The sequence below is a fragment of the Phodopus roborovskii genome, unplaced genomic scaffold (assembly GCF_943737965.1).
Source record: "Phodopus roborovskii unplaced genomic scaffold, PHOROB, whole genome shotgun sequence".
Taxonomy (NCBI): domain Eukaryota; kingdom Metazoa; phylum Chordata; class Mammalia; order Rodentia; family Cricetidae; genus Phodopus; species Phodopus roborovskii.
In genome coordinates, this window is record NW_026126418.1 from 10,999,143 (window position 1) to 11,022,543 (window position 23,401).

A 23,401-nucleotide genomic window follows, 5' to 3' on the forward strand; every position below is an offset into this window, starting at 1 on the left:
AGCCATAAGATGACTTAGTTTTATTTGTAAATTAAACCATGAATATAATTAAGATATGTTAGATGAAGTTCTTAACTAACAGGTATTTGTTAAAATTAAACCATAAGTATCTCAGTCTTTCCATACATAACATAAGGACATTGAGATATTATTGTCAAATACCTTTCTGAATCTAGAGATGACCACACCCCATTGACCTAAACCTAAGAAAAAAGACCACAGAGAAAAAAATAGGACATAAATTACTGGTGCCAGTGTTCTCTGAGAGCAGTCTTTTATTGGTTGTTGGGATTGAAAACTCCATCTAGGACCTCACAAATTATCAATTCCAAAAGTTGAACTAGATTAGTAGACCTACAAAAGGTATATGGAATAGAACATTGCTTACTTTGATCAAGGATTTGTATATTCATGCTGCATTTTCTGTACTGCCCTTGTGCAATATTTGTGTACTGCATTTCTGCTTTGGATTATGAGCATGAGGGAAATACTGTTTTGGAAGTCAGTCATACCTCCTGTGCTTTCAGTGTGCATGTATTTTGGGTATTTTCTCTATGGTTTTAAGTTTGATGGATCACAAAATAAACAACTTCTGTAAAATGATCTTGGAAGTTCCTGTGTTGATATATTGTTTATGATCTAATAAAGCTTTCCTGAAGATCAGTATGCAAAGCTAGTCACAGCCATAGAGCCAGGGTGGTGGAAGCACAAGCCTTTAATCCCAAGGATTCAGGAGACAAAAGGAGATGGACTTCTGTGAGTTCAAGACTACCCTAGTTTACTGGAGAGCAATTCAGTCAAAAAGAGAAACAGATCACACACAATGGTGATCTCAGCCCTTGGGAACTCACACCTTTAATACCAGCACTAGAGAGGACTACAAGGAGCTCAGTTTCTCATGTTGTGTTCTGGCAATTAGTCTCTAAACACATAGGAATAAGATTCCCTTTCAGCCTTGGTAAAACTCTCTGCTATCTTGGCCACTTTTCTTTTATGATCTTCTACTTTAACTTCAGTATCTGTCTCTCGGTTTTATTATTCATGCTACAAATTGCAGTACTTCAGTCTAGTCATACATTATATTACCAATGTAATTATTATGAAGAACTCTTACAGGTGTTACAGCTTTGCTTGTTTTTAAAGGACCCATTAAAATCATTTTCTCAGGTTATGTTTAAAATAAAAACATTCAGTCATTATTAATAAAAAAAAAGGCTGCTGAGATGAAACTCCTTAGATGTTCTATTGTTTGTTCTTTTATGCTCCTTTTTTGACAGAAATTAAAATAACAATATTCAGGCATGAATATCTCATCTGTTTCAGCCCTGTTCCTATCTCTCTTTTTCCCTTTATATCTAATATCTCTGTTGCAAATATGAAACAGAAAAATATACTGCTGTACAAGTCACTGGAGACCAAGAGGCAGAAAGTAATGACTTTATATTTTGGTTCATTTAACTGTGAAACCACATCATGAATCTGGCAAGAAGAACTTGGAGAGCAGGAGACACTATGAGAGACTCAGATGAACATGACAATCTGAGGATGACAAGGGCAGGAAGCCTGTGACCAAGACAGAGAATAAAGCTCAAAGTGATCCCAAGAGCAGGAAGCACTGGCGCTCAGCATTTATAAAAGCTATTATTGTCCCTCTGCTCTAGATAAAAGGATGCAGATAGAGCACATTACTGTCAACTTTTGCTCTTCTTTGCTCTGAACACTGTTGAGGTACAATTTTTAAAAGTTCAGTGTACAGTAGAGTGTTATTCAGTTTTCCTGGAACCCTTGTGATTTGCCACCCACATACTTTGGCATAATTTTTACACTTCAAATAATGAAATTTTATCAGTATCTGAGTGAAGCTCAATTATCAAATCCCTAAATTTAATACACAATGTTAATCCTTCCCAAAGAAAAACTCTTCCCTTAGTGGAGTCATCAATTAACAGTGAGGTGACAAGAGGAATAGCTATTTTTATAGCAACTAAGACAGACTGAGGTAGCAATGTTTTGTGCAAGAAGAGTTACTGGCTATGCTATAGCAAGGATGTTGAGAAAATGAGGGTTTCCCTCTGCTATAGATATGTTAATTAGCAATTACCATAGGGACAGGGTGATCCTTTCTGAATTTGTATCTTGAAACTCACTAATTTAGACTTGGATACTATTTCTACTCTCACTTCAAAATTTTGGCAATATATGTGATGTAGTCCTCCATTGCTGCCAAATGTTCATCCAAATTGACTTTTTCCCACATCTGCAACTTTCCAAATTGTCTCCCCACAGGAAACAATGATTATCCTCCACAGCAATTGAATTTCCTGGCAAATAGTTTAAAAGATTCTTCAGAGTTTAAAATCTTGACCCTTTCACTGCAACTTACTTCCCTACTTCTGTCCCTTATTTGAGGGTTCCAACTTAGCTTTCTTCACAGTACCTTCAATAGTGTTTCCCTAGTGACTTCAATCATTTAAGCTTCTGGTCCTTGCTCTCTTCTTCCTTTCAAATCCCTAACATACCAATGGGAATGGAAACCAGACTGCCTCTTCACAGAATCATGCAGCACCAAATGGCCAGGGACTAAATCCAGAGAGGACCGACAGAACATATGTATGATTTGAGAACCTGTTGATCCTTTCCTAACAGTTCTCCCAAAAATATCCTTCCTGTAAAACCATAAGAATGGATTATTTTCTTCTCTGCCAGTTGATTGCCAAAGTGAAGTCAAAATAAAGGAAGACAGCTCTGACTTCCCAGGATGTGTTTGGAAAGAATCATTCTGAACTATAACTCATGAAGCAGTACTGGGCTTAAGACATTGTGTCGGTAACTAAGAGTCAGTTCAGAGTGCATGTGTGTGAGTGTGTGTGTGTGTGAAAGGGAGGTGGGGGGGTAACAGGATAAATCATAAATGTTAACTATTAGTGAAATTTCAGCCATGGGTAAAGCGCTGCTGACTCTGTTGTTTCATTGAAGCACTGTAACTTAATGTGGCTAAATCAGAACTCATAATCCCTTTTCATACTCTCTTTCTTTTCCACATATTCTTACTTTTGTTAAATAATATTATGACTCACTTGCCTGAACAAACTAAGAAACTAAGAAACATCTCTGATTCTCTTTGTTTTTGTTTTTTTCTCCATGACACTGAGTCCACCAAAGAACAAAGTAGTTCTAACTCCCAAATATAACTCCGTTTTTTTTTTTTTTTTTAATTTCACTCCTTGTCTTTTAGAAATAATAATATATGGGACCTTTACCTTTTAAAAATTTACATGTAACTTCATTTCACACATTCAGTAGGAATATAGTTCAACTTAGCTTTTAAAAATTTAGAAAGCTTCAGATTTTTTTTGAACAAATGACAGGAATTTGCTTTGTCTTTGTCTACAAAACCCTTCTACTTATTCTGTCCATCCCATGATTGTAATTTCAACCTAAAATGTACTCTCTTCATCCACAATATAGGTAGTACAATCAACTGGATATCCCACCCCAAAAAACTGTTGTAAAGTGTGCTTCCAAAAATACTGTCCAGAAGATAAATGATGAGTTCCTTCTGATAAATTGATAGATGATGAAGAAGATAGATAGATAGATAGATAGATAGATAGATAGATAGATAATATAAATAGGATAGGTAGATTATAGATTTTAAAATGTATCACCATGTGACTCTACTGGCCAGGAATTTTCTATGTAGAACAGGCTGCTCTTGAACTTCAGAAATATGGCAACCTCTATCTCTACAGTACTTACATGAACTACCAGGTCCTGCTTCATAAAATCTATTTTAAGAATTTACAGGCATGATTATAACCTTGGTCAAGTTTGCCACTTCTTGAAGAAAGTAAAAAGTACTTGAAGATTTTAGAAGAGGGAGAAAATCTAGTATACTCTAATTAATATTGATCAATTTAGTAATTTTGTAGATACACACGGAAAAGAAATATACCACTTAGATCAAAAGTAAATGTGTCATACAGATTCTCCAAACTTTAAAAATACTGAGGAAAAGAGATAGGTATTGAGAGAAAATAATACTTTTAAAATGTAGGTTAATATCAAGAGGCTAAATGAAAAGACATGTGGTAAAATTCTCAAAAAAAGAGAAAATGGTGACACAAAGGACAATAGGTATTGCCATTTTCAGGATACCTAGGACATACAGGACAAAATGAACCAGAGTGGGAAGGAATGTTAGTTGCTTATGTGGTGAAATGAAGGGACTCAAAGTATGTGTAAGCAAAGTTCTGCATAATATGCAATTAGTCTCAGAATTGTAGTTCTGCAAAGATATCACTATAGAACATAGTGATGCAGGGATTTCTAGAATTCTGAGGGTACTGGGAGGATTGGAAATTTACAAGATCAATGAATAAGTGAATAAACTAAGATGAGTTGAGGATAACCATGAAGCTAAGTTTGTAAGCATGTTTTAGAGCTAAACTTTGCTTTGCATGTCCAAGACATTGGATTTGAAAATATTCTCTTGACCATATCATTTTTGTAAAAGAGAATTCTATAGAATGCTTTACATGGGACACAATATACAGAGAGGAATATAGAGATAGCTAAGAGATATTGGGTTAAACCATTAAGATACACATTTCAGGAAAAAAGGAAGGAATGACTTCCTAGAAGTTCAGAGTAATAAAAAAAAATCCCCCATGCTAAGGATTCAAACACTCCCTGTACTCCACTAGTCATTTTTTAGGTTTTAATATATTTAATTCAGTCTAATCAGATTGTAATATAATATGTTTGTCCACTCACAACTCTTCCCATATGCTCATCCTTCCCAACACACTCAACTTCAAAAAGAAAATAGTCAATACAAAAACTGGAGTCGAATTTGCGTGGAGTATCTACTCCTAAGCATGACAGCTGCCTTAAATATGGTTATATACCAATTGTTACTAATTGAAGAAAACAGATTTTTCATCTCCCAGAAGCTATAATTTTTAGGGAATAGCTTCATAGTTAGGGGTAACATGTTGTGACTGCTTTTCTGTCCTAAATGCTGGGATTTTTGTCTGGCATAAGATTGTACAGGAATTTTGAATGTCACACTCTCCACACTTCCTATTTACACCTACTATGTGATATCTGGGAAATGTGGTTTCCTCAAATTGGCTACTATCTCTGTCTCTTTCAACATTTATAAACACCTTTCCACATAGATCCATGAGTCTTGAGAGAAAGGATAAATTAAAGACTTTCAATTTCTGGCTGAATACCCCAAAGTCTCCTACTTTCCGCATCTTGTAGAGTTGTGGGACTCTGTGTTGATCATCATCAACTGCAGGAAGTTTTTCTACTGAAGTCTGAGTGGTGAACTAATCTATGAGTATAATACTATGTCATTAGGATTCATTTTCTTGCTGTGTTGATTTAGCAGAATAGTACTAAGTATTTTTCCCTGTGACCACTTATGTATTCTCAGGGCTTATTATTATTATTATTATTAGTAGTAGTAGTAGTAGTAGTAGTAGTAGTGGTTATTGTGGTGGTGGTGGTGGTGGTAGTAGTATTTCCTCATTAATATTATCTGGTATACAGAAAACATATTCAATGAAACCATAGAAGAAATTTTTTCCAACCTAAAGAAAGTACAAGGAGCTTGCAGAACACCAAATAGACTGTACCACATAAAAGTACCCTCCCCTGAATAAACAAAGAATATTAGGAGCAGTAAAGGAAAAATGCCAAGTAACATATTAAGGCAGGCCTATCAAAATTACACCTGTCTTCTCAATGGAAACCCTGAAAGCCAAAAGGTCCTGGACAGATGCTCTACAAACACTAAGAGGCCACAGATACCAGACCATACTACTATACCTAGCAAAACTTTCAATCACTATGGATGGAGAAAACAAAATATTCCATAACAAAACCAGATGTAAATAATACACAGCCACAAATTCAGCTCTTACAGAAAGTACTGCAAGGAAAACTCCAACACAAGGAAGTTTAGTTCACTCACAAAAATGTAGGCAATAGATAATTTCACTTTACCAAAAGCCAAAAGAAGTTGGGGAATCCACATATAATATAATACCATCAACAACATTATTAGTTATGGGCTGCATCTCGAGCTTTATATCTAATTAAAGAGTGCTTAGAGTTACTTGCATAATGTTCATGTCATGTCACCATTGCAGCAATGGACAGTGATATCAGGAAGGTCATCATTAGAGCTCATATTGTCCTTTTCAGAGCTACTGCAAAGAGCTACATTCCAATCACTTAACGAATAATGAGAAACTGTTCATTTTAGAAAACTCAGGAACGAAAGTTCATTTCATAGGTTATATCTGGAAGTGAACAATGGGTCAATGAAGACAACCTTTTAAAACTTTTGTTTTGTGATGTGGATACTAAGTACTGAACTCGGGACCTTTGCAAGAACAATGCTTGCTCTTATCCAGTGAACAAATCAAGCTCGTAATTATTATTTATTATTAAGTTTTGTGTTCTGATATTTATTTTTTGATATTTAAAATATTTTTGCATTATAATTACAACATTTGACACTTAGTTTCCTCCCTCTAATCCTTCTCATATAATTATATCCACTGTCGTTCATAATTATGGGCACTTTTTACGACTATGCCTGCATATATATTTATCTATATATGTACATATTCCTAAATATAATGTTCATTCAATATAAGGTTATATACATGTTTACATAAATATATATTCCTAAATATAGACTACTCAGTCCATATATTGTTACCTGTAGGTATATGCTTGTTTGTAAGCTAATCATTATAGTCACGTAATTTCAAGAAGCCTTCATCAATGCATCCTCTATCCCCACAACCCAGTCTGGGACCTTCTCAGCCTTTTGAGTACCATGAATAAGGATTTCCTTGCTTTAAGAATCATGGTTAGTATTGCACTATCAGTTTTACAATATTACTTTATTACTTTCAATGTTGATTGAGTAACCGATCATAATGTATATTACAGAAGAGAGAAGTCAGAAACTAGGTTTAGGGAATGAGGACTTCTGGAACTATGGTTTTCATAAGAAATAAGTTATGACAATAATATTATAGTAAATATTTAATTAATAAGTACCACAAATAAACATTTCTCACATTTAAATAAATATCAAAATTAACTACCCTACCGTTCTAAAGCTCATTGAGGATTCTTCTACCTATAACATGGAGATTTTCTTATTTGGAGACATGAAAACTGATTTTATAGCCAGCCTTTCATAGTTCTCCTTAGGGCTGTGATCCATGATCTACTGGCATGCCCTAGTTTGACTTCTGTGTGAATATATCCAGTTTCTAACTAGACATGTATTAAAGTTCTATAATCTTTGTGTAGTGCCTGCTTACTTGACAGTTTTGTTCCAATGACTAGTGCTTTAGGTCATGATTCATCACCTGCAGTAGGAAAGGGTTTCAGTAACAAAGGAGATCAGGGCTATCATTAAAGCCTGCAAAGGAAATGCACAATGGGAGGCTTTTCTAATAACCCCATTGGGTTTCTGAGGTTTTGTCATTTTTTCCCTAGAAACCTATCCCCAATGATTTGATAAGATATTCAATATCCTTCTGTTCCCACACCATCTATGTAAGTATTAAATTCTTAAGTGAGATTGCCAATACTGCATGAAAAATAAATGTGGTGAATTGAATTTTCCTCTCATCTGGCAGAAGCTGCATCAATAAAACCACTCAAGACATTCAGAAATATGTGGAGTTTTCCATGGGAGACTGCAGATCAATGAACACACAGAACTTGTCCTTGTCACTCCTGCTGCATTGCCTTCCTTTTTCAGCCTGATGATACATCAATAATGGTGTCTGAGTCTCTGGCCACTGTTACAGGCTATAAATGTCTCCTGGTATTAATCTTTCAGAATAGTAATTCAAATTTCTCTCTTTGACAATCAGTCTATCCCCTGCCCCATCCTCGATAGCCTTTATTAGTTCCTAAGTGTGAAGAAATCCACATTAAAACAAATAAACTAAGAAAAAAAAAAAAAAAAAAACAGAAACACTAAAAAGAGCTTGCTGCAATTTACAGCATTTCCAAAATTGTGCCTTTAAATTGATGGCAGCATTTTGAAAAGTTGTTTGCAAAATAAATGATCTGCTCCTTCCTTAGTTTAAATATTAATGTGCAAAAACATGATTTGTAAACAGTGCCATGTAAGAACCTAATGGATCTCTTCTGGTTTAGTCTTCCTCCTTCACAGAATACTACTACCCCCAAGGGCTGATAAAATGAGAACTTAGTGAAAAACACATCATGAGGAATGGGAACATGAGAGTTCCAGATGGCTAAGTTGGGGGAGAAACAGAGAGGTGAGCAATGAAAGAGATATCTTGCTTGTAGTTTTAAACTTTTATGACAACAGAGAAAGGTTAAGTAAATGTGTGCCAAAAAACCTACTAGGTTGCTTCATGATGTTAATGTGTAAATTTTGAGACCAAACAAAAAGCAAATGATAGCTTGAAGAAATATTTTAAAATTAACATTTTTTCCTTAAACATGTAGTACAATGGTTATGCTGGGGAATTTAAGCTCATTTATAGAGTTTCTTAATCAGTGTAGTAACACTAGTTTCAGAAGATAAACTCTGTAAGGGACAGGGATCTTTATTGATTAATTCATAGCAGCTGGGATTTTGCTGAGTACAAAGGATATGTCCAATAAGTAGTTTCAAATAGTTAAACAAAAGATAAGTTACAATTGCTGAAATCGATTCTGAGGTGCCAACCAAGGTAATATAGGTCTTAAATGTTTTAATTAGAATGGAATCACTCTGGTGGTTTTAAAACTTAGGAAGTCTCCACAGTCCAATATCGGCTTCTACATTTCAGTGAAGCGAAGCCTCAGACATATGTGTCATTTCTTGCCTGAGAGAAGAAGGGAGTCCATAGCCATATGTCAATTCAAATGGTGCCAAAAATCATTCTGTGCACTGTCTTGTTCCTGTTTTATTTTTTCACTTAGATAAACAACTTACACTATTTAGAGATGCAAAGAACTGTGTTGGTGACAGTGAGTTTAATAAAAGAGCATGACACTCTTTCAGATTCTTTGGAGCCTCCTAGGACTTCATTTAAAATCACCCAATGCAGTGTACCCTTCCTGGTCTGCCTTAAATCTGCTCTAATGTTTTGTCTGACAAGCTACAAAGACTCTACATAATTACAAAATGCACCCACAATGCAAATATCTGCTGAATTATAATGCAACCCTTACTTGACCCAAGATATTAATCAAATGAAATTGGATTTCTAGAATAGTTTATCGATGAGATGGGTTAGCTTAGCTTAGCTTGGCTCCTTTGTACCATCAACATGTACTAGACAAGGCCCTATTTGAATATTATTCTGAGCTTTCCCAACATCACAACTTTGTGCTGATCAATAGTCCCATCTCATTTCTAATCTTCTGGCATTCTTTTGTACATTGGGAATTCATAAGGAGACTATCAACATTTATTATCCTTAAATAAATTGTGTTTCTTTAAGCATATGCTTATATTAAGAAGGAGAATAGGGAGACTACCTAAATGTATTAGATTTCTCCTATCTTCATCTTATTGTTTTCTCATACTAAGGTAACTTGCAGGTAATTTTGAAATTTTATCAAAGATCAACAGGAATTCATTTTAATTCTTTTTCAAACCATTTTCCTTTGTACATTTTTGGGTTAATATTGCTGATGAATAAAATCAGGACTGTTTTCTAACAAAAATATTCAATTCAGGTTGAAGACATTAGTAGCAAGAATTCCACAATGCAATGAGGAATATGGACTGAAGTGATACGTTGGAAAAAATACAGATGTGACTGGTTTATTAGGCTGCCTTGCTAGTATAGACTAATCTCTTTAGTACAAGGACTCTCTTTTAGGACTGCCAAAGATCTACTCAAGTGTTATTCTCAGATTGTGCATCATCTATCTTGCTGTTGGATCTCACTGCTTTTGCCGAACAGCACACATTAAAATTAGAACAACTCTCAAGGGAAGCCAGGTTCCAAACATGAGGCTGTGAGTCTGGCCAGTCACTAGACAGCATCATGTATTCCAGATTCATGCCTCTTTTCATGCTGCCAACTTGCTTAAGAGCTTCTCATTACACTGTAGATAGTGAGAGAAACTGTAAACCAGCAACTTAAGGCCAGAATTACGAGTGATATTTTATTTTATTTAGGCTGAAGACTAAGTAGTTTGGAATAATAGTGTGACTTATTATCTTAGATACTATAAGTATCTTAGATGCAATAAGTTAATCACAGAAATATTTACTATTTCATTTGGGAGTAAGGGGTCTTCTCAATGCTCATGGTAAATACATAATAATATGAAGAAATAACCTAGATATGAATAAAGCAGAAAACAATATGCCCTTAATGATTACTTTTCAATTATGCATAAGAAAACATTAAAAGGCATATTTAAATATTATTTGATATATAACATTATGATTATAGAGTCAAGAGTAATTTACTTTTTGTGAATGTTTGTAGATATATTGATGCTGAAATATTGAGAAGTGACAGATATAAAGCAAAATACTGTACAAAAGATAATTAGTTTGTCAATGGAATGATCTAGCTTTGACATGGGTAATTTACTTAAATAAATATAAATACTGTTAAAGCAGTTTGAAAAGGTGGTCTCCACTTTCACAACATATTTCCTTCAACAATTTTCAAACATCAATATTTCAAATATAGCTATCACAATTGAATAAGAAGAAAGCACATAAGTCAAGGAAAATAATTAAGGCAATTTTTTCATCAGAAGAAGATGAGAAAACACAGGAGAAGCTTGTTTGAAATATGATTGCATTTCAAGTAGCATGCTAAATGCTGACAAGAAAGTAATTTTATTAAGAGAAAGTAAAAAGATAATAAGGGTCTGTCTCATTTAAAAATGTTACATTTCAGACACCTTGGGGAATCAAATATAGGGGCAACAAAAAGGTTATTAGAGATTATGTCCATTGACAGAGCTGAGGGACTAGCAAGATAAAGTCATATTTTTTTGTTCCTATTCAATGCTTCTGATATGCTTCATTAAAATCATAAAAAAGAGAGAACACACAACAGGAAATTGTTGATACATTTTAAGGTTTATGAATAGTTTCCAAAAAGCTAAGGGGCATCATGAGGACTTCTGGTATGCCTCCTGGAATCCTTTACTATATTATTCATTGTGAACAGTTTGCATTGCAAAATGTACTCTCTCTTCCTGACTACCAAGTAGTCAGGACACTTTTTATTTTTGTTTATTTGTTGTTGTTGTTTTGTTGTTTTGTTTTGTAGACAGGGTTTCTCTGTGTAGCCCTAGCTGTCTGGGAACTAGCTCTTGTGGATCAGGCTGAACTCAAACTCACAGAGATCCTACCAATGCCTCCTGAATTCTGGGATTATTGACTTGCACCACCTGTGCCCAGCTCTGAGGGACACTTTTTATTGGAACAGTTTGTGTATGTTTCCTAATTTGAACATGCCAACAGGAATATACACTACAAGACACTGGAAAAACAGCATGTTGAAAAACGGTATTTCAAAACATACTAGACACAGAAGCTTGCTGATGAGATCTTTTAAATGAGTTCATGTGTTAGGAGGACAAGAAGACAAAATGTATGGGCAGGAACTGAGAGTTTGTGTGGGAATATTTGTGGCTATAAAGAGCTATAGAGAATGATTTGTTCACTTCTATAATCAATAGCACTATGGTACAGTGAAACATTAGACTGAGAGACACACAGATCAAGGAGATTTTAAATTTCGAATGTGTTTACTTCACTATCCTCTAGATTTACTCTTGGACTTGGAGGTAGACAATTCAACAGCAAATACAAATGTAGAGGTATCTCCAGGATACCCTTGTGTGTTTTTCCATCTCCCACTCAGCTTATCTAGAATATTCCTGAAAACATCTACTATAAATATCTTTTGTGTGTATTAATCTTTGGATATCCTGGCACTTGACGTGTGGTCCAGGTTCACCTAGAACACATAAAGACCTGCCTACCACTATATCTGGAGTATGGGGATTAAAGAAATGCACCATCATTCCAAGTTGCATTGCTTTTGTTTGTTTACTTGTTTTTGTTTTTAATTAAGTAAGATTAACTTGAAAATTTTTTGCAGCCTGTCTTTTATCTTCTATGTATTCACATCACAATAACATAAAATCATATAACAAGACTAAGATTTCAATTAAACAGAATCATTTCCTAAAATGGCCTAAAACAATTTAAATGTTTTTAATAGCCAACAGAGTAGAATAACAAGTTCAAATATATATATATATATTTGAAACTCTTGTTAGGAAGTTGTGGTTTTAGGGAATGCACCATGCTCTGTTCTACTACATATTCCTGTGATTTCCTTCATTCAGTTGTTCAGTTATCATAAATACATAAATGGATGGATAAATATGAAATTTCTTCACTGATTCATATAATTACCTCACAGATTTCCTGTCAAATGGTTCAGTGATTCCAATATATGAGTTCGAAACTCTGGAGTTCCTTAATATTGAAGCCATCAACTTTGTCAAATCATGTGCTGTTTAAGCATGCCATGTTTAGGATCACGGATGCTAAAATATGCTTAGAAAATAAGAAAATGGTAGTTCATAATATGTGCAGTCTTAATATCATTGGTAAAGGTTTTGTTATTTTCTGCGAGTCTCATGTGAGCATGACAGATACATCATCTGGTGTAAGTAAAAGTAGTATTAGTATTCCTTGGTGCATTAATCTGTGGATATAGGCTAGAACATAATTCTACCTATTTTCTCTCTTCTTTCTTTCTTCCCTCCATCTGCCTTCCCATTTCTCCTGCTGATTATAGCAAAATATTAATGACATTTATTGAGCTCAAAGCAAAGAAAAGACCATTCAGGTAAAATGTATCATGAATGTGTTCCTCAATGGTACTCCTGGGTTTCCACAAAATTTGCTGGTGTTGCCTTTTCTCCTTACATGAACGAAAAGGCTATAACCAAGGATGTCCTTCACAATTCTAATTGCAAACTAGTTCTTTCAACAGACTCAAGTTACATGTCCTTCTATTTCTGTGAATTTCTTTAAAATAAGGAAATGGTATACATTTTATTTTACAAGAGAAAAGAAGTTATAAATCTCTATGAAAAAAAAAAAACAGCTAGTAAAAGGACCTGAGCTTTCTTTCAGCTTCCATAGTAGAATGGGTGTTCATGCCACTTCATACTCTGTTCAGTTCCCAGAACTGTGAGAACTTTGTTCCTCTTTAAATATCTTCAGGAAGGAAGGTAGATATTGTGATTTTTCTCTTGTAAGAAGGCAATTGAATAATATGATTAGATTACTCTCCCCATGTTACTGAGCAGAGCTGCAACACAATGGTAAGTGAGCTATATCAATCTTGCTGTCTCCATACATTCACTTTCAACACTGCCATTCTGAATATATGATTATGTATGCATACATCACAAGTTCCTGTTAAAAAAATCTTGTTTTAAAAAATCCTGCTGCCCACCAAATTGGGAGCATGGGGGTAGGTGAGAAGGAGTAGGGAGGAAGAGGAAGAGAGAGGTGGGCATGAAAAGAGCAGCAGGAAGATTGAGTCAGGGAAGAATACAGGAAAGCAAGAAAAGAGATACCACAATAGAGGGAGCCATTATAGATTTAAGGATAAATCTGGCACTAGGGAAATGCCCAGAGATCTAGAAGGATGACCCCAACTAACAATCCAAACAATAGCAGAGAGGATAGCTTAAATGTCCTTCCCTGATAATGAGATTGATGACTAACTTATATGCCACCTTAGAGGCTTCACCCAGTAGCTGATGGAAGCAGAAGGCAGACACCCACAGCTAAACACTGAGCCAAACTCCTGAAATCCAGTTATAGAAAGGGAGGAGTGATGAGCAAAGTGGTCAAAGCCAAGCTGGAGAAAACCACAGAAGCTGTTGACCTGAACAAGGTGGAGCTCATGGACCCCAGTCAGATAGCTGGGAAGCAAGCAGAGGACTGATCCAGATCCCCTGAATGTAGGTATTAGTTAGGAAGACTGAGCAGTCTATGGGGCCTCTGGTAGTGGATCAGTATTTATCCCTAGTATACAAACGGACTTTGTGAACCCATTCTAATAGAGGGATACTCTCTCAGCCTAGACACTTGAGGGAGGGCCCAGGCCCTGCTCCAAATGATATGACAGATTTTGAAGATTCCCCATGGAAGGCCTTTCCCTCCCTGGGGAGCAGAAAAAGGATGGGATGGGGGTTGGTGGGGGGAACAGGGGAGTACAGGAGGGTGAGGGAACTGAGATTGATGTCTAAAACAAGCTTGTTTAAAATTTTATTTAAAAATTATATATATATTCCTGCTGCCAAATAACAATACACACACACATACACACAAATCTCACCAGTAGTAAAAATGTGGAAAAATTTTCCATTGTTTCTAAAACATGGAGGAAATGTTATAGGGGAAAAAAAAAAACAATGAAAAGTAGGTAAGGAGTTTAATTCACAAAAAAAGAGGAAGATTGATGTTCCTTAAAACCATATCAATAGATACTCACCTGAATTATTCAGTAAAATGCAAATTAAATAAAAAATTGCATCTGTTTTTTAAAAAGCTTATCAAGTTTGCCAAAGAGTATAGGAATTGGCATGGGTGTAAGGAAACAGACATTTTTATATATTGTTGTTGAGTGTACTTGGCAATATGCAGCCAAAATTTAAATGTACATATGCTTGAATGCAGGAATCTCACTTCTAGGAATATTCTCTGTAACTGAATACCTACCTATATGAGAATAACTATTGCAGATAACTGGACATCTATCAGTAACATGCAATACTAAGGTAATATGGATATAAGCCTATTGGAGGTGTAGTTTTTTTTTAAGCGTTCCATATAGGATATTAGCTTAAAAACAAAATATAGTATATAGTTTCACTATAGATTTTTTTTACATGTGAAATTAACTTATTCATTTCTATGAGATTAGAGCTAGCTGTGGTCTCATCATTACCAGACCCTTTTCCCAGCACTCCAATGAATTCTGGATGTAGTTAGCACTTTTAAAAATAATATGAATCATTAAAATATTTTGTTATATTATGTCTTAAACAGGAAATATGAATCAAAATGAGAGTTTAAATTTTGTAATATGAATGTATAAATGACAGAAAAATGATAAATACCAAAATGGTTTGAAGAGGAATACAAAACATATTTTTGATAAAGACAAATATTAGTTTATTTCAACATACATATTTCTAAATACATGTAATTAACACATGTATTTTAAAACTATATACATTTTAAAATGCTAGAAAAATAAAGGAAATTAAGGGAAGAATTCTATTTAAAAAGTATTTCAATATAGTAAGTGAATGCTGATAGGATATTTGGTTGCTAAAACAGTGATGTCTTTTCTTCAAAAATCAAAATTATGAGCTCTGCATGCACAGGTAAAACAAAATGGACACTGATGTCCTAGACCTTATAAGAAAGTAGACAGATTTAGATGATAAGAGAAAATGTGCATGCATAGATGACTCAAGTTGTAAATGAATTATAATACGCTTACATCAATTTTAAAACTGATGGCAGGGTCATAACATAAAACACTTGAGTTTCCAGAAACTGTAAACCTAACATAAGGCTCATTGTTAGTATTATATACCATAGGTGAATATTTAATACTATTTCTAAGATGGTACTTCCCTTCTAGTTCATCTCTAATATTAAGTGAATTATGTTTTCCAAAGAATGTGTGTTTGCCTTAATTCCTAGGATCTCAGAATTTTTTGAAAGGAGAATTTAAATAAGAAAGGCAGAAAGAAAGGAAGAAGTAAAATAAGAAAGAACGAAAGCGGATATAGGCAAGGTATCAAATAAGGATTGGTTTTGATCCACACACACTCATATGTACAAAATATATGGTGGTGACCCAGACACAACACCACAAAGAAGGAAGTTAATGTGAACATAGAATGGCCATGTGCCTCAAGGCAAGGGATATAAACATTTTAAAAACAGACATATTCTAAAAGATTCAGAAAAGGAACTTACTTCATAGATGTATAGGAGCCTGACCCACCCACCACAGCACTTTGAGACAAATTTGCATATTTTAGCCACCTCCTGTTTGGTGCTCTGCTATATTAACACTAACAGACTGATACAATCACCTAACATGATTTTTGCAAAGTGTTAAAAATGTTCTAGGGGATTGCAAGGCAGTAATCCCTACCTTGTGAGGCCCTGGAACCTTTTGAATATTGTGCCCTTTATATAAAATAAAATTTCTGACCTTGTGTTCACTACATACACACACACACACACACACACACACACAGAGAGAGAGAGAGAGAGAGAGAGAGAGAGAGAGAGAGAGAGAGAGAGAGAGAGAGAATTTAGGTTGGAAAAATCACTTTGAAATGCAGCATTGTGAAATAAATAATAAACAAAATACCATGGATCCAGGTACTGAAATAGAAGGTTTTTCCAAAGGAGCAGCCTGTGTATACATTTGAGCAACTGAAGCAGAAACTGAAGTTTTCTTGGCAATGGAGGGTATACCAGAAGGATAACTTGGTATAAAGAATACTTTGCCAGAGAACTTTCACAAGAGGACCTGACTATTATGTTCATACAATGCCCTTTCTCTCTTGTTCCAGTGGAATCTACAGTAAGCACATGAAGTTGTGTTTTTGAGTCAGAAGGCAGAGAAGCTATGGCAAGATTAAGTGTTCATTCTTTTCCTAGAATGAAAACCCCCTTTGTCCTTGTTCTTGTTGCTGTCAGCTTATCACTTATGCAGAGAGATAGTGAATAAATGATAAATTCAGTAACAAGCTGACACTTGGGAATGAATGGTAAGGATGTCAAAAATGTCTCCCATGCTCCCATTTCATTAGAGGGTTGAAAAATAAGTAAGTGTGAAATGGGGCTTGGCATCATAATCACAAAACAAAAGAGTTATGGGCATAGTGTTGCAGTCACCTCTGTAGCTAACCCAGAATTTAGTAAAGGACTTATCTCATGGGGCATCTGACCTCTGCCTGCACAAGCTATACCGAGAATTAGATTTCATAGGTGTCTAACCAGCAGAAGTACTTGAAACTGATTTGTTGTTGAATAAGATTTTTGTATACTGTGAAGATATATCTTTGTCAAAGGGTCCAAAGGGTCTTCTGGTTTTTTGTGATTAATTTATTTAATTTAGAAACAAACAATCTTATTTTACATATCAATCTCAGTTCCTTCTCCCTCCCATCCTCCAGCTGAATGGCCAGTAATCTAGGCAGGAAGAGGTTAGGCAGGATTTCTGAGCACAGAGATAGGAGGAGATGAATCAAGGCACAAGAAAGATGCCAGAGGACACAGAGAGGAAACAGGAGGTGCAATATGTAAGAGAGGTGAAAAACTATGAGGTAGCTTAATATAAATGGGTTAATTAAAGTTATAAGAACTAGTGGGGCAAGCCTAAGCAACAGGCCAATCTTTTATAGTTAACAATAAGTCTCCGTGTCATTTTCTGTGAGCTGGCAAACCTAAAGAAAAATTCACTATATTTATTTGTAAAGATAAATATATAGGTAGAGAATAAATATCATAATTCATGCATATTTTGTTGGTTTAGCTATTTTCTTGTCATCACGGTCATCACTGATGTTCTACTACAATATTCCTGATGGGATAATGTGTTTATTCAAAGGAATGCTAATCATTAATGTATTAAATGCTCCCAAACTAAGCTTTCTTTTTAATTCTTTTAAACAGCTAAGGAAAAAAAAAACTGATTAAGTAGAAAGTACATATTTTGCTAATGACCAGCTGTGCTGGTTAGTTTATGTCAACTTGACACAAGCAAATGCTATCTAACTAAAAGGAAAGAATACCAATTGAGAAAAAGCCTCCATAAACAAGTCTTTAGGGCATATTCTTATTTAGTGCCTGAAAGGGAGGGCTCATCCCATTTTCAGTGGGGATATCCATGATCTGGTGTTCCTAGGTTCTATTATAAAGCAGGCTAAACAACCAGGAGGAGCAAGCCAGTGTGCAGCACTTCTCTATTACCTCTGCATTAGCTACTGCCTCAAGCTTTCTGCCCAGGTTGAGTTCCTGCATTGGTCTTCTTCAGCACACCACGATGTAAGATATATAAGCAAATAATCCCACTCCAATTTGATCTTGGTCATAGGGTTTCATCACAGCAATATTAATCGTAAGATAGACACCAGTTCATCTAAACAACTTACTGTTCTATAGCTTGTAGAGTAGTTCAGTTATTCATAATATTAAGCTGATTTTGTGGCTTCTTTTTCCTTTTTTATACTTTGTGTTTAGTTAAATACATAGAGAGTGGCAATGAAGGACTAATAAAGGACATTTTATACATCATCACCTCCATATTTGATTTCTCAGTTTTCAGAAATGTAATGCATAACTGCAAGATTACAACCATCAACTTTTCTTCTTTTTATTCTTAAATAATGTTTTTATTTATTCTTGGATAATGTTTATAATATAAATATAATATAAAGATCATATAAAGATATATAACGATCATATTATTCCCCCCCCAACTCCTCTCAGATATGTCCCCACATCCCTACCTATCCAACCTCATGTTCTTTCTGTCTCTTAACACATCATGGAGTCTGACTAGAGTTCAGTGACAATTCTTTTTTGTCGTTTTGTTTTGGGTTTTTTTTTTTTTTTGCTTTTGTTTTCTTTTGTTTGTATACATTCCTCTTGCAGTTTTAAAACTGAGAGTGCACATAAATACTTTACAAGAACTGGATACCCAAATAACCAAGAAAGTGATAAAGACTTACCATTGCCAAACTGCATTTCTATATACATTAAACAGAAAAGCCAACCTGACTTACTCCATTACCATGAGAGTCACTGGTTGCAGTATGCATTAAATTTTTTCTAATAGTGATATAGGAATGGGGATGTCTTTCACTTATTGGTTGATAAATAAAACACTGATTGGCCAGTAGCCAGGCAGGAAATATAGGTGGGGCTACCATAGCAGGAGAATACTGGGAGAGGAAGAGAAACAGAAGCTGCTGGGGAAATGTCATGTAGCAGCCAAAAGGAGTAACATACTGGAGCATTACAGGTAAGCCACAGCCTTGTGACAATACATGGTTTAATAAAAATGGTTTAGTAATTAAGAGAGATCCAGTAATAAAAACAAAGAAGAAGAAGCCTGCACCATTGGACAAACAGTTTCTTATTGATATGAGAATCTGTGTGTTTATTTGGGGCTGAAGGGCTATAGGACCAGATGGAAGGAAAGTATGCTTCACATACATATTTCTAAAAATTCAAATGACAAAGAAAAAATGTTTATATATTTGCTATATACAATAGTATAGCTCCATGGACACATACACCGTGAGATGATCCCTGAGTCAAATCAATGTAGTCTTCTGACCACAGTATGCTTATATGTGTGTGTAGGATAGGGGAATATAAACACATTAAGAAGATGGATCAGTATTTATCCCTAGTACAGGAATGGAGTTTGGGAGCCCAACCCACATAGAGGAATACTCTTTCAGCCTAGACATGTGGGAGAGGACTTAGGCCATGCTCCAAATGATGTGAAAGACTTTGAAGAACCACATGGAAGACTTCACCCTCCCTGGGAACAGAAAGGGGATTGGATGGTAGAACAGTGAAGAAGGGGAGGGAGAGAGAACTGGGATTGACATGTAAAACAAGCTTGTTGCAATTTAAATTAAAAAAAATTATAAAATGAAGAAAAGGGAAGATGGAAAGTTTTACATGCTCATAAATCAGCAGGATTAATATTGTGACAATAGCCACCCCAATGAAAGAAATTAACTTTAGTGAAAGGCCCATGAAAGTTTCTTCTAAAAGAACTGCTGGAGGTTTCATCGTCCAACATTTAACATTGCAGCAAAAACTGTAGTAATAAAAACAACTAACAACAGAAAGACAAGCATGAAACCACAAGAATCTAGGGAATCTACACCAACTAGAACTGAACACAATAACAAAGCAGAGGAAGGAGAAGGGAACATCTTAAAAATTACCGACATAATAATGATAGAGGCCCTAAAGAAGATGAGAAAAAATCCATTAAAGAAAAGGAGGAAAAAAACAAACAAAAAAGTTGAAGAAATGAACAAATTCCTTAATGAAAGCAAAGAAAGTACAGAAAGTCAAGAAAAAACAATTAAGCAGGTGAAGGAAATGGTTCAAGACTTGAAAAATGAAATAGAGGAAATAAAGGCAACACAAACCGAAGGAATGCTAGAAATAGAAAAACTGGGCAAATAATCGGGAACTACAGATGCAAGCATAACCAACAGAATTCAAGAGATGGAAGAGAGAATCTCAGGTGCAGAAGATAAACTAGAAGAAATAGAGTCAACGACGAAAGAAAATCATAAATCCAACAAATCCTTAACACAAAAATCCAGGAAATGTGGCCAAACCATGAAAAGCCAAACCTAAGAAAAAAAGGCATAGAGAAAGGTAGGAATCCCACCTCAAAGATGCTGAAAACATATTCAAAAAATCATCGAGGTAAACTTTCCAAATCTGAAGAAGAACATGCCCATGAAAGTACAAGAAGCATACCAAACACCAAATAGGCTGGACCAAAGAAAAACGACCCCTCGATATAAAATAATCAAAACACCAAAGCATACAGAATAAAGAAAGAATATTAAGAGCAGTGAAGGAAAAAGGACAGTTAACATATAAAGGCAGACCTATCAAAATGACACCTGACTTCTCCATGGAAACCCTCAAGACAAGAAGGTCCTGGATAGATGTTCTACAAGTATTAGAAATGCGGATCCCAGGCTACTATACCCAGCTAAACTCTCAACCACTATAGATGGAGAAAACAAGATATTTAATGACAAAACGAGATTTTCCAAATGCGTATCTACAAATCTAGCACTACAGAAAATATTGGAAGGAAAACTCCAACCCAAGGAAGGAAACTACACCCACAAAAATGTAGGCAACAGATAATCCAACTATACCAGAAACCAAGGATAAAGCAAAACTAATATATTCACAATAACACTGCATACAACAAACCTAAAACAAACAACCATCAACAATCAATGGTCCTTACTCACCCTCAACATTAATGGTCTTAAATCACCTATAAAAAGGCACAGGATAACAGAATGGATACGAAGACAGAGTTCATCCTTCTGCTGCATAGAAGAAACACATCTAAGCTTCAAAGATAGACATTACCTCAGGATAAATGGTTGGGAAAAGATTTCCAATCAAATGGAAATAAGAAGCAAGCAGGCATAGCTATCCTAATATCTAACAAGTTAGAATTCAAACCAAAATTAATCATATTCATCACAGGAGAAATCCATCAACAAAAAGTCTCAGTTCTCAACATCTATGCCCCTAATACAAAGTCACCCACATTCGTAAAAGAAACACTACTAAAATTCAAAGCTCATATAAAACCTCACAAACTTATAGTGGGAGACTTCAATACACCACTCTCAACACTAAATAGGACCACAAATCAGAAACTCAACAAAGCAACAAAAGAACTAACAGAAGTTATGTCTCAACTAGGAATAACAGACATCTATAGAACATTCCATCCAAAGACAAAAGAATATAACTTCTTTTCTACTCCACATGGAACCTTCTATAAAATCGACCACATACTAGGTAGCATAACAAACGTCAACAGATATAAGAGAATAAGAATAGTCCCCTGTATCTTATCGGACCACCATGCTTTAAAATTGGAATTCAACAACAACACAAATAGCAGAAAACCTGCAAACTCATGGAAACTGAACAATGTGCAATTGCACCACTCCTTGGTCAAAGAAGAAATAAAGAAAGAAATTAAGTACTTTCTAATATTCAACGAGAATGAGGACACAACATACCCAAACTTATGGGACTTGAAAGCAATGCTACGAGGGAAGTTCATTACACTAAGTGCCCATATGAAGAAAACAGAGCATAGTCACATAAGAGAATTAACAGCGCAACTGAAAGCCTTAGAACAGAGAGAATCAAACTCACCCCATAGGAGTAGATGCTAGGAAATAATCAACTTGAGGGCTGAAATCAACAAAATAGAAACCAGAAAAACAATACAAAAAAATCAATGCAACGAAGAGTTGTTTTTTTGAGAAAATCAAAAAGATAGACAATCCTTTATCCAAATTAAAGAAAAAGCAGAGAGAGAACATGCAAATTAACAAAATCAGAAACGAAAAGGAGAACATAACAATGGACACACAGGAAATCCAGACAATTTTCAGGTCATCCTTTGAAAATCTGTATTCCAAAAAGATTGAAATTTTAAAGGAAATGGACAAATTTCTGGATAAATTTCACTTACCAAAATTAAATCAAGAACAGACAAACAACTTCAATAGACCTGTAACCCACAATGAAATAGAAGCAGTCATCGAAAGCCTTCCAACCAAAAAAATCCAGGGCCAGAAGGATTCAATGCAGAATACTACTAGACATTCAAGGAAGAACTAATATGACTACTCCTCAAACTTTTCCATAAGATAGAAACAGAAGGTTCCTTGCCAAACTATTTTTATGAGGCCACAATAACCTTGGTACCGAAGCCTCACAAAGACACAACTAAAAAAGAAAAGTACTGCCAATATCCCTGATGAACAAAGGTGCAAAAATACTCAATAAAATACTGGCAAACCAAACTCAAGAATACATCAGAGAAATCATCCACCATGGCCAAGTAGGCTTCATCCCTAGAATGTAGGGATGGTTTAACATACAAAAATCTATCAACGTTATCTACCATATAAACATACAGAAAAAGAAAAACCATATCTCCTAGATGCTGAAAAAGCATTGGACAAAATTCAACACCCTTTCATGATAAAGGTCTTGGAGAGGTCAGGGATAAGAGGAACATACCTAAACATAATAAGAGCAATATACAGCAAACCAACTGCCAACATCAGACGGAATGGAGAGAAACTTAAGCCAATTCCTCTAAAATCAGGACAAGACAACGCTGCCCTCTCTCTCCATATCTCTTCAATATCGTACTAGAAGTTCTAGCTAATGCTATAAGACAACAAAAGGAGATGAAGGGGATCCAAATTAGAAAGGAAGAAGGCAAACTGTCTCTATTTTCAAATGCTTTGATAGTTTACATATGCGAACCAATATACTCTACCAGAGAACTCCTACAGCTGACAAACACCTTCAGCAAACTAGCAGGGTACACGATAAACTCAAAAAAATCAGTAGCCCTACTTTTTTCAGATGACAAAGAGACAGAGAATCAGAGAAACATCACACTTTAAAATAGCCACAAGTAACATAAAGTGACTTGGTGTAATGCTTTCCAAACTAGTAAAAGAC